Here is a 13,060-nt window from a genome sequence, read left to right on the forward strand (position 1 = left end):
TTAATTATTTTATGTGCACAGATTCAGAGACGACCTCGGAGGCGACTTAACAAATGGACAAAGATTTGTGGACTTTAAGGTTTTAGTAAATGACTCTAGATATCTCAAGAATGATTTTTTCGATATGTCTTTTGGTGTTATTATTAGAAAAAATGTGCAACCGAATTGTTAAATTTATGACTTCAATTTGTGTTTTTTTTTCTAATTTAAACGATACCCATGACTTCATAAATATGGCCTTGCTTTAACAAATCATTTATAGTTTTCCAAAAATGTAGTAAACTGCATTTAAAGATGAAATTCAATTTAGTTTTTTTTTGTATAAGCTGTTTAATTTTATCACTCGATTTAAGTCTTCAAAAATTCTGACGCAAGTTTTGAATGCGGTCGAAGCTTCAGTAACCTGACAATTTCCATGCAACGAGAGACAATTGTACGAGAGCAAGTCACACAAGGGTTCAACAGTTCAACTGGATCACTCTAAAGCGATCTATTTTTCAATTTTTGGCCTTTTTCAAGGGAGGGCCGTACCATTTCAACACCGATTCCAGCCCGCGATGTCTGTAAGTTACTTTAATTTCTTTTTAATGGTGTACAGAATTGGTCGGTTGTCTTTAAGAATTTGCAGCGAATGTTTATTTAACGTACTTATAACATCCTTAAAGGAAAGGATTCGATTTGTATTGCCATCATTATATTTGGATCCATATATAAAGGAATTAGGTTGTTTTTTCATTAGTAGAAACCGAGGGGTGTGCCACAAGCAAATAAAACGTACACCTACTGTAATTACATTAAATTACTCATATAATTTCAGGTAATTTTTGTAATTTTGTGATTACATTACGTAATTTTTGTAATTTTCGGTTTGTATTAAGTAATTTTTGGAATTTTCGAATTGTAATAGTAGTTTTTCTGTAATTTTTGATATGTATTGCGTAATGTTTGTAATTTCAGAATTACAAACGGTAATTTTTGTAATTTCAGTAAACTTCTAAATGTGAAACTGATTATGTAATAGTTGTCAAGATTGCTGTATCTAAACAAATTCGTGTCAACTACAACGATATCAGTTATTACGTTGAAATTTATTCACTTGCGTCTTTAACGCAACCTGAGGCGCAACCCACGGACTAATGGGACTAATCAAAACCACAAAACTGTAGCAAATTTTTGAGGTATAAACGGATGACAACATTATATTCTTTTTGAAACTCTTGAAATATGTCACCACCTAAATCACCTGATTCCCTTTGATTAATAGTACTGTCTTCCATCTGAAAAAAGTGGCTACTTATTGTAATAAATTAAACAAATATAGCAAACGAGCTCCTGGGTATGGCTATAGCATGTGCAAAACCAAATTTTAAACCTGATGTTAGTTTTGCTTTTATTTTAAGTATATATGTATGAAATTTCATTTAATTGCTTCCATAAATAAGAAAGTTCGCACTGCACATCCTACACAATACCAAATTTGGAAAATGGCGCTACATTTGCTTTCATTCCAAGTGGCTATGTATCAAATTTCATTTGAATGCCTTCATAAATAAGCAAGTTGGCACTGCGCATGCGCAAAACCAAATTTTGAAACTGGCGTTATATTTGGTTTTATTCCAAGTGTGTATGTATCAAATTTTATTTAAATCCCTCCATAAATAAGAAAGTAGGCACTGCGCATACGCAAAACGAAATTTTGAAACTAGTGTTAAATTTGGTTTTATTCCAAGTGTCTATGTATCAAATTTCATTTAAATACCTTCATAAATAAGAAAATTGGCACTGCGCATGCAATTCGGTCTGTAAATGGTCGAGATGCGCAAAGGGCACTGTGAATGCTGATCGATTAGGCTCAACTTTTGGAATTGTGTTTTATATGGCTAAAGCTATGCGCATATTGAATTTCATGCAATTCGGTTCATAAATATAACGGAGATGTCAAAAGGGCCTACTTTATTTTTCGGTCTACATTGTCAATTCACGAACTCCGATCTACAAATTTGATAAAGAATCCATCTGCAAAATTTCATCGTTATCGGTCCATTCGTTTATCAGTTATCGTGCTGACGGACGGACGGACGGACAGACACCGCAAAATGATAAACTCGCTAGGAGCTCGTTAATAAAGCAGAATAATCGTATTAATCAATAAACTGCTAAATTAGCGGAATTTTAATACTTTAGAGTGGGGACGACAATAATTTTTCTACTTACAATGTAATGCTTGTAATTCTTTATGTAATTTCATAGTAATTTTGGAGAAAGTAATTTTTGTAATTAATGTACTCTAATAAGTAATTTAAGTAATTTTATAGAATTTCAGGTAATTTAAAATTACATACATCTCATTTGTACACCAAAAATTACTCGTGTCACACCCCTCGGTAGAAACAAATCAATTTTTAATCAAAGAATGTAAAAGAGAGGGGAATTGGATCGAATATGGTTTTTCAATAAATTCAAACCAGGGCGTCAATTTTGGATTTTCCTATTTAATTAGGAGATAAATGAGCTTGAGAATAAGAAATGCACTATAAAAGCGATTGAACCACAAGTGATGCAAAACTCTACAAGAGAAATGTTTGAAACACGAAGGTGCTCATTTTGAATTGAAAAGAAGAGAGTGTTTTTAATTATTTGATCTTATGTCCATGTGTTTTCCAATCACTTTGTTGTCATTTTTATTAATTAATTATTTAGGTTTGAATCAATGATATTAAAGAATCCCTTCCTTGATTTGTTCGAAATTTCTTAAATTTGGATCTCCACAAGTGCGGTGCGCAGGTGCTTTTTTTAATACACTAAAGGAAAGCCCTATCCTTTCTCTATGCACTGGTAAAAATGGGTTGCCATTACTACAGCCGTTTTCAAGTAATCAATTTTCAAGGTACCGCATATGTATCCGCCATTTCTTAAAAGTAAACCACACATTGTAGATATCGACGTGTGGGTATCAAAAGAACTGAAATTTTATCTAGCATAAAGCATCAATTTTCCGATATTTTTTGTTAGCCATGTTATTCGTCTTTTTAAAAAACTGATTTCTTAAATTGCCAATGTAATAGTCCTTCTATTTCTACTTATTTCCGATATCATTGAAAATTCATCTTGTATGTGCATTCTTATGGGTCAATTTAACAAATTTTAGTTAGCGCAGCAACGATATGTAGGTATATCGTTCCATAAATTCCTTCAGAGCATTGCACGTTATATGGATACTAATAACTTAAATATTCCCGTTTCTTTAGGTTTATCTGATTAGTCTGATTACTATAATATTCAAAGTAAAAGACGCAATACCCGCGGGAGGTTACCAAAATTTATTAAACCAGCGACTCATTAAAAATAAACTCTCGCAGTTAAGAAGGATAAAAATTATAGAAACATGCTAAGTGTTTTACTCGAGAGCAAAAAAATCAAAATTTTAAATCTAGATTAAGGCAGTTTATTGCGGTCTAGTCACGATTTGCGCTTAAAAAATACTTCAACTTACATAGGGTTACCGTTGATTTGTCGTGACTTTCAGAAATTAATTCTGTAAGTATATCAGAGGATCGCGAAAGAGAAAAGAATAAAATTGAATGAGAATGGAGTGTAGGATACTTAAAGAAACGTTTATTATAGATGTACTGTTTTATTGGAAAACGTTCACGAAACGTTTTCGCGTGCATTTCGATAGGTTGTCTACTGTTTCAGTAAAATCTATCGCTGATATACATTAAAAGCGACACGCACTCTGGCGTAGAATGTCTATAGTCATGGAAGGGTGGCACTCCCACGTACGAGTATAATTTTGATTTATTTTGCATATTTAGTAGTAAAAACATGAAAAGTACTCTTATCACATCGCACATTTGTTATTATTTTAGTTACTCTGTAATAACACACGCCAAAGCAGGGGATAAGGATGTAAAACAAGGGGAAACTTAAGCGAGAACGTTTCTAAACAGATGGAAAAATATTTTCAATTGCTCGGGGGGTAAGAAAGTTCGAGATAACAAAGTCATGATTAGAAATGGAAAAGCTCCTCCGCAACGAAACTAAAAGAAATACTTGGTAATTTACGTTAACGTCCTTTTATAGAAGTTACCTATGGTTGCTGTCTTGGCCAGATGCGTTATATGAAGTAAAATGGCGCAACATCCGTTGCAAGCAAAAAGGTAAATGTCATAAATGCCAATGCGTGGTTGAAACCTCCCCCGACTGATGCACGAGCGACGATATTCGAAAAGTAAATTGAAACGTGGGGACGTATTTCATTTTGGAGCGGAAATGCGTTTTCCCTATTTGGTTCGGCTTTGATCTACAGCATACAAGACGATTTCTACTGGTATTTGATGCTGTAATACGTATGCCATTAATGTGCACAAAACGGACGATAAATAGATTCTTTTTGTCGAAGCAGTCATTAAATTTGTACGTGAACATATTTAGACTTTTAAAACAAAACCAGTCGGCAAGAATGTGTACATAAATAAATAAGTACTGCTTTGTTTTCTTGGAAATTAATGAAATTGTCACTTAGCCGGTTACTCAATAAGGTTTGTTAGCGGTGTATTCGTGAGTGAACTGTGTTATTCATTTAGGATGGATCTTGCAACTATTTAGATCATTCGACTCGATAAGGGTAATTAAAATGGATGAAGGGCATCCATTGTTAATTTGTTCGATTTACAATTTGTAGCCGCATACCTTTGCTAATTAAATTGAATTCTGGCTGTACGTACCACAAGCTATACCTGTCAAATCGTGTTTGTTTGTAAATTATACTGAACGATTTACAATGAAAGCGATACAACATGTATCTATACTACTACATATATTTAGTCATGCTGATCAAGATTATCATGTAAAAGAGAGATTTCTTAGCATGAAACCTTGGTGCCACATTTTAGTTTTTGGTCGAATGTTGTACCGTGGATGAATTGCGATTGCATTGAAACACACTGAGACGAACAACAAAAAACAAGTAATAAAACGTAATGTGTTAGACCACGTTTTTGCTGAAATGCCGCCTTCATCATTATGCACATTTTTGTGGTGTTTAATTCTTATTTTAGAACTTACGAAATATACAAAGACCCATTATATTATTTTTAAATACTAGGATTTTTACTGTACAATAACGACGAATATGTTTTTTACATCTTGATATGTGCAATAAAAATTCGTTGGCATGAAAACCAGGGAACGAGTTATCCTAAATCTGTCCACTTTAGTAATGCTTTCGGTACAATACTATGTATGAATACGAAACGAATGACAGCAAATGTAAAACTGGCAGATAGGGCGAGAGTTCAATTTATAGATTGTATAAATGCGAAACACATTGTAACATATTATGTCAAAGCCAAGATCAGCACTTCAAAGGAAAATTTGCATTTATGTTTCATTGAACACCTGTAAACCGTAAAACACAAAATGTCCTTTGCATAACGTTTTGGACACTATTCTATCTCGGTCAATATACCACAAATTAGCATCTTATTAATATTAATGATGTCATGTTTCCATGAAAATTTCGATTGAGGAAAACTACGAGTATATTGGCTGATGCATTCGTCGAAGTTAATTTAAATATTGTAGTCGAGTAAAATTTTAAGTTCGAATAAATTACTTTATTGGACTCTTATAAAGGATACAGTTTTTATGCTGTCATTTTATTGAAATCGATACTCTTCGTTCGTGGAAGATGGTACGTGCACCACGTGTCTTTAGGGATAGCCTACCAATTAGTCGGTAATAAAGTTGAGGTGGACTTTAATTTGTTAATTAGGCAAGGTCGTTGATTTAAAAAAAATGAATTATGGACACTATTGTGTGCGTTGAGGGATATTTCAATTTGAAATTTTGAAAGTTTATCAACGTTGCTGTAGAGACTTAGTTAGTTTCTTGTCATTTGGTTGTTTTCGTGTATTATACAATTTCCCATACAAACCTTTTTTTTGAAAAATGAGCTTAAACTCAACTACAAACAATACCCTAAGATCTTTTAGTAAGCTATAAAGTGCATTTACTGCATTAATGAATGCTGAGAATTGTTTTGCCATATACAAACCGGTACCTAGGTATGAAGTTTTAACTTGCCAATTGAAAAATGACGTAATAGAGGTTTTATTAAACTTATGGAGGATGGCCAGTAAGAAGCTAAATCTCCGGCTGCATGGGAAACCAATGTGAATACATTTTTCAGGCCTAGAACATCAAATTATTTAAATATTAAACGATAACAGAAATCTTTACAAAAGAGTTAGAGAAAAAAGAGTAAATGGAGACTCAGGTAGACCTAAAGGTAATGATGCATGAGAAATGTAAGAGAAAAGAATGGTAAAGACCGCGACGTAGGAAAGCAGTGGATTTGATGAATTTTTACTGAAAATTTTAGCAGTTTCCGTTGTATCCCTCTACATTCGACCCGCCTCAAATTTGAACCATTACAGGGCGAAAAAATTATTTCTTCTACAACTGTCAAAAAAACCTGTCATTTTCTGACGGATTTCGAAACGCGAAGTACTAGATTTTTAATCGGTTAATTAATAAGTAAGGTTGCTATTGACAACGTGCGCGAAATCGTCAACAGTGAAAAATAGTATATTAAGATACAAGTGTATAATCAAGCCTTTAAAAAGCACGCGCAACAAGTTTAAGGGCACGACGCAAAGCGGAGTGCCTTTAACGTTGCAAGTGCCTTAAAGACCAATTATACACGTGTATCTTATAGTATTTTTTATTATACCTGCAGTATAATTTAAAAATATGAAATACAATGAAATCATTTTGACGTTATCCTCGAATACATGTCTAATTAAGTGGGCTGGGTGTTCGTAATTTCACGATTGCCATGGAAATGTCACTTGACGTTTGCTTATAAAAATCGTCGTCTTTGTGAATTAAACGATTTCCGTTGAAAAGGATAATACACCGTCCATTAAATCGCTTGTTGTAAAATCTAAACAAACGTTGGTAGGTGTAAAATCTCAATCCAGTAAAGCCTATTATCAAGCATATAAAAAGTTGTTTCCATGGATGAATAGGAAGTTACTTACGAATAAAATCTTAAATGCATCGATAATGCTGGCATATATGAAGGAAATGTCAAAGGTATTAAATCTTCTATCTTTTGGTGCATTCATTCAAAACTTCACTTATTACTGGGACTAAAAAGTGGAACAGATTTGGAAGCATCTCCTACATTACTAAATTAGTACCAAAGGATAGGTACAAGCCAAAGAAATGTTCTGCATTTACAAAAAGCGACTTAGGAAGATTTTTTATTTCACCCAGATGACAGTTTCAAAAGTCATACTTGAAGTATCGTTACTTAGCAACTTTAAAGCACGTGTGTTTTAAAGGCCTTTTTTCGCACGCATTTGAGTGTTTAAAACGGAGATTGTGATTCAGGTATAATAAAAAAGTATTTCGCGCACGTGACAAAGTTGAACTTAAACAGCAAATTTAATTAACAATCGGTTCAGTTGTAGAAAAAATATTGTATATAACGCTAGCGCGAAGTTATTTCGCGCATTTGACTGATTTTTTGACTCGGCTTCGCCTCGTCAAAATACCTTCAGTCTCAATGCGCGAAATTGAACTTCGCGCTCTTGTTATATAAATAACTATTTCATACGTGCATCAAGTGGTCCATTTCGCTGATCATTCAAACAGGAAAGTAAAATTGTTTCTTTCCAGGAGCAGAGAAGCGGAAACGAGGCAGAGAAAGTTTACTTCTCTACCTTTTCTCCGCTTCTCTGCTTCTTTTGATTTCCATATCTGTGTTGACTAGCAGCCGTTTATGCTGGGTGGTAACTTGTACAACGCAACGCATTTCAATATTAATTTTTTAATTTACTATTACTGGCTTCCCTAATTATTATAGAGATAAAGTCTATTATTTAGGTTTTTTGTAGAGAAAAAAATTACGATTCTATGCATACTATAGCTTTTCATTTTTTGAATTTTGAAACCAAAAAATTGGATAACTAAAAACTGGCGCATTTAAGATAATCAGTGATACCATGGCAGTTTGAAATCACACAAAGCTCTAGCATTGCACGTCATTAATTTGACTTGTAAAAAAGCATAGAAAGTGGGAAGTAGAAATTACTATTGAAATTCAAGGCACCACCCGATATACAAGTAATTCCAGTATACCAATAAAAGAAAATTTAGTGTTTACCACGGATGAGTGAGATCCGCTGACACGTCGGAATTTCAGTAGGCGCCTCGTACGTAAAACTTAAGACTTGTCAGCGAAAACTCACTTCTCGTCCTTGGTAAACAATATACTATATTTTTGCGGGAAAAATAAAAATTTCGGTAGAAAATGTTTTCCATCGCTTTGCAATCTTTTAGACATTAAAGCCATTTTGCGATTTTGGTATTGTTTCGTATTAGTTTAAAATCACGAACGATGGTACTGGACAAGTCAAAAAAGCACCTGGATACTCAACGCAATATTTTTGAAATGAGAACACCCTCTATATTCTCACGTATTTTGAAAGAAAATGAAGTTCTAGATTTAAAAAAACCTTTGATACACAACTACCCTCAATTAATTAATAACAGAGCTACAATTTTTAAATAAAACATTAGGGGTTTAAAAAAAACAAATAAAATTACAAACAAGATCTTGAATCACAAAATGTCGGTCGTAATTATTTTATGTTTCATGTAAGCTAGTTTCGCTTAGTTGCTGTAATTTTTTGTTGCAGTTACATTTAATTTACATTGAATATACAATATACTACTTACAGCTCTGTCATTTTTTTTGCGTTATTTTAATTTAAGGTAATTTACGAGATGACAAGTATCCCTAATCACTTCGGGATGATGTCAAAATTTGAGCAACATTTTTTATTTATTCACTAATTTCGTAGGGAAGACGACAATACACATTGATTTGATGTAGGTACAGGAACCAGATTTTGTAGTCTTCCTGTTATACTCCCTTTTTGGTCAAGTTGGCAGAGCAAAAGATTAAGAATGAAACGGGGGAACTGTATAAAACATACTACTTTCGTCCACAGAGAAACTACATTTTGTCCTCTTCCTGTCATACTTTCATTTTGGTTAAGTTGGTAGAGCAAAATGTTCATTTATTCAATGATTTCGTCACGGAAACTGTAAAATACATTGACTTGATGCAAAATGACACAATTTTTGGGCAATATGGTTGGAAACGCAGTAAAAAGCACCTAAAAGGCTACCAGTTTTTCGAAATAAATTTGAACATAAAAACGGTGAATAGAATTGCCCTACAAAATTTAATATTTAACGTATTTGAATTCGATTAATTAGTGCAAACGTGTACTCGACGTCTCCCCTATACCTATGTGCTCTGTGGTGAATTAGTGATGGTCCACTAAATGCATGTTTTGACTTTTTTATCGTGGAAACATATTATACTCGACATTTTCCCTATACCCAAATACGCTTTGGTGTAAGATACAAATACCATTTTCACAAAAAAATCCACTAGTCTTTCAAAGTACGTCTTAAGATACAAATATAGTGAAGAGAATGACTAATTTTAATTTTCAAGGCTTATTAAATTCGTTCAATTACTGCCTCCCCCATAAATATATGCTTTAGTGTAACTAAATTTTATGCCTGAATTTGACAAATAACGCCTACAACTTCGAAAGCTCCTAAATAATGCAAACTCTTTCTGAAATTCATCAAGTGGAGGCAATGACTTCAAGCACGAGGGTAGTTTCTTTAATTGCTTGATAGGGGGTTTTGGTTTTGTCGCGAATTAAACAGGTGCCGATATTTACAACAGAAGATCTTCATAATAAGTAGTGGAAATTGTCTAGTTTTCCATTAGTTTCATTCAGAACCTTTCAAGGTATTTACCCTTTGGCTCGTGACTATAGGTAATTATACGACCAGACATCATACATAGGTACTTGGTGCGTACCTGAACCGTGAACGTTTATCTAGAATAGAACGAGAACCTCTCATCTGCGTTTGGAATCATAAAATTTGGTTGAATACTGAAATGTTCAGTAAACTCAAAATGTTTGCCAGGCCCTAGATACGCTGTTTTGTTACAAACTTGATCAGAATCCAGTCCTTTAATTGATTTCTGCCAAACTTCAGAATTGAGTGTTTACATTACTTCTTTGAGAAAGCGTCTGGGGCGAGAATTTTGGCAATTATATTAATTGGCGGACGCGCCTTTATCGCTTCCAATAATGAACCGCAAATTAACGAATCGCCCATTAAGGTTAAGAATTTCTTTACTTAAACAAACAGCTTCGTCTCGTATTTCTTATTAAATAAAATGCAAACATTCACGAGAGCATAAAACACCCCCTTTATTTACCCTTGCCCTTACACACTTCATATATTGCCCACTTGCTTGTGTTTGCTATAAGCCACGCAACCATATATAAATAAAGACAAGTTATTTATAAAAGTAAACGAGAAGATCATAATTTACATAAAAAACGAGCATTCTCTTAGTTGGAGACTCTTTATTGTTACATTTATTACTCCTTCTCCGTCAATCTACTATAAACAGCATCCGAATAACTTTATTTATATTCAGAGGAAAAGAAAAAAAAACATTCACACCGACTGCCCATGCAAAACATGTTTGAATCTCTTTATTAAAAAAACGTCAACTTAAGTATTATAAAATAACTTATTTCCTTTTACGATTAGTAACCGGTTGAACGGCAAATTATTACACGGCCAGTTATCCTAATGGTATTCAAATTAGTTATCATTTTCGCATAAGGTAGCGATGCTAGAAGAATGGTTCGAGGACTATTTTGAATTCCTGTATTTACATTTTGGCCAGTAACGGGCACTGAAATATGAAAACCTTTCTAAATTACGTCAATTCGGTTCGGGTAGTACCATTTGGTTAAACATTTCGAGTGTATTTCTCCAACCGATTTCGAACTTTGGGGTTTTAGATCATGCAAAGCTTCTTCGCATCACTATTTTTTTATATTAACCGGTGTAATGTGGGGCCAAAATTTTAACATTTTGGCCCCCTCGATTCAAATCGAGGAAAAATCGGCACAAATTGAAATTTAATCGCCCCAATTTAGCACAACACTGGCACTATTTAAAAATTTTCATTATGTATACATTTCTTAAATTGCGGGAGCTTGAGAACGATTTTTCAGAAACCAAAAATACTCTCACGACAGTCTAAGGGGGTGAATTCGACCCAGCGGCACCTAAATAATTTATTTCAATTGAAATGAGTAAACAGTGTGGTCTAAAATTAAGGGTGAGTAGTAGTACTAGTACTATTAACCAGAAACAAAAAATAGAGTCTTCGGAGCGTGTTATTTAATCGCACGGTAAAAATTATGGAGCAAAGGCGATTTGAAATTAAAGGTAGTGTAAATAATTATTCTGAGAGGCGGCAGTAAGGGGGAGCGCGACCGTAGTCATTTAATACGAAGGGAAATAAATAAAAAGTCACTATAAAATGCAGTTTAAAATTGGGGAGGGTAGTTGACTCAGGAATAAAAAAACTCGCACTCGCGTGGCGGTCGAAAGGAGTGGATTCCCTTCCGCACGATCAAACTAATTTATTTCGAAATAACAAAAAAAATCCCTATCAAATGAGGTTTAAAATTGGGAGAGGGTAGTGGAATCATTTATCAAGTATACAAAAAAGACTCGCACAATGATCTAAGTAAGAAGATGAATCTACCTCGCACGACCGAAATAGTTTATTACGAAGGGATATAAATAAAAAGTCACGACATGCGTATTGAAACAATTGTTAATGTAGGTCCCAAATAATTAATTGCGAAAGGAAATAAATAAAAGCTCTAATCAATCTCTATTTAAAATTAAAGGTATGTAGGGTCCGTTTACTTAGCCCTCTACCCCCATTAGCCCAAAAATGACTTAATTTTTGTGTATATACTGTGCCTCAATTGTGAATATTTCGAACATTCAAATGGGGGATAAGTGAGCGCTTAGCCCTCGCAAAAATTAAATTGTTTTAAACGACGGTACTTCGATTGTGCTCTAATGTTCATCGTTTGTGCTTTTTTTGGTTTCCGAGATTGAAAGAATCAAATGAGAGGTAATAAGTACATAAAATTGGTTCATTTTTGGGCTAAAGGGGAAGGAGGCTAAGTAAACGGACCTACGTATGAGAGTGGACCGACCGAAATAATTTAATACGAAGAGACATTAATAAACAGTCACGACCCACGCAGTTTAAGACTGGGGTTGAGCAGTAGAACAATTAACTAGACAATAAAGACCCCCACGCCACTCTAAGGTTCTGAACTTTAACCCGCACGAACAAAATAATTTATCACGAAGGGAAATAAATAACAAGGTATATTCAAATCCGGTGTAAAATTAGGGGTGGGCAGTTGGATAATAATCAACCAGAAATAAAAAAGTTTCGCTCGACAGTCACAGGTGGCAAACAGACAAAAGTCACAATCAAATGCGGTTTAAAAGTGGGGTAGGTGCGATATGCTTGTCTTTATTAGAAGCATGTGTGGTTAGAATTTCAAAAAAATACCTCCACAAATAAGAAAGATGACATTGCGCACTTTGCGCATGCGTACTAATCAAGTTTTTTCTTGGTTAAGGTGCCAGAGCTTGCTACGGAATGCAAAAACAACGGACTAAATATCTTGAAAACTGTAAGAGTAGTTAAGGGCTCGGGCGGATGGTCGGACGGACGGATAAAGTCGCCATAATAGCGAAATATACCCCGCACAACCAAACTAATTTATTACAAATGGCAATAATTAATATGTCATTTCCAACGCGGTTTAAGATTGGGGGTGAGCAGAAGAACAATTAACTAGAAAGCGACTCCCATGCCAGTCTAGGTGGTAAACCTGATCCCGCATGAATGAAACAATTTATTACGAAGTGAAATAAACAGAAGGTCGCCATCAAATGCGGTTGCAAAGTGAGAGTGGGCACTAGAACCATCAATCAGAAACCAAAAACACTCGCACAACAGTCTAGGGGACGAAATGTTCCTCATAAGTGGACTTTACAGTACTGATATGGGAAAACACGATTTCTAAAATTAAAAAAGCATGCTAAACATGGT

Source organism: Photinus pyralis, unplaced genomic scaffold (assembly GCF_008802855.1).
Source record: "Photinus pyralis isolate 1611_PpyrPB1 unplaced genomic scaffold, Ppyr1.3 Ppyr1.4_LG2, whole genome shotgun sequence".
NCBI classification, from domain to species: Eukaryota; Metazoa; Arthropoda; class Insecta; order Coleoptera; family Lampyridae; genus Photinus; species Photinus pyralis.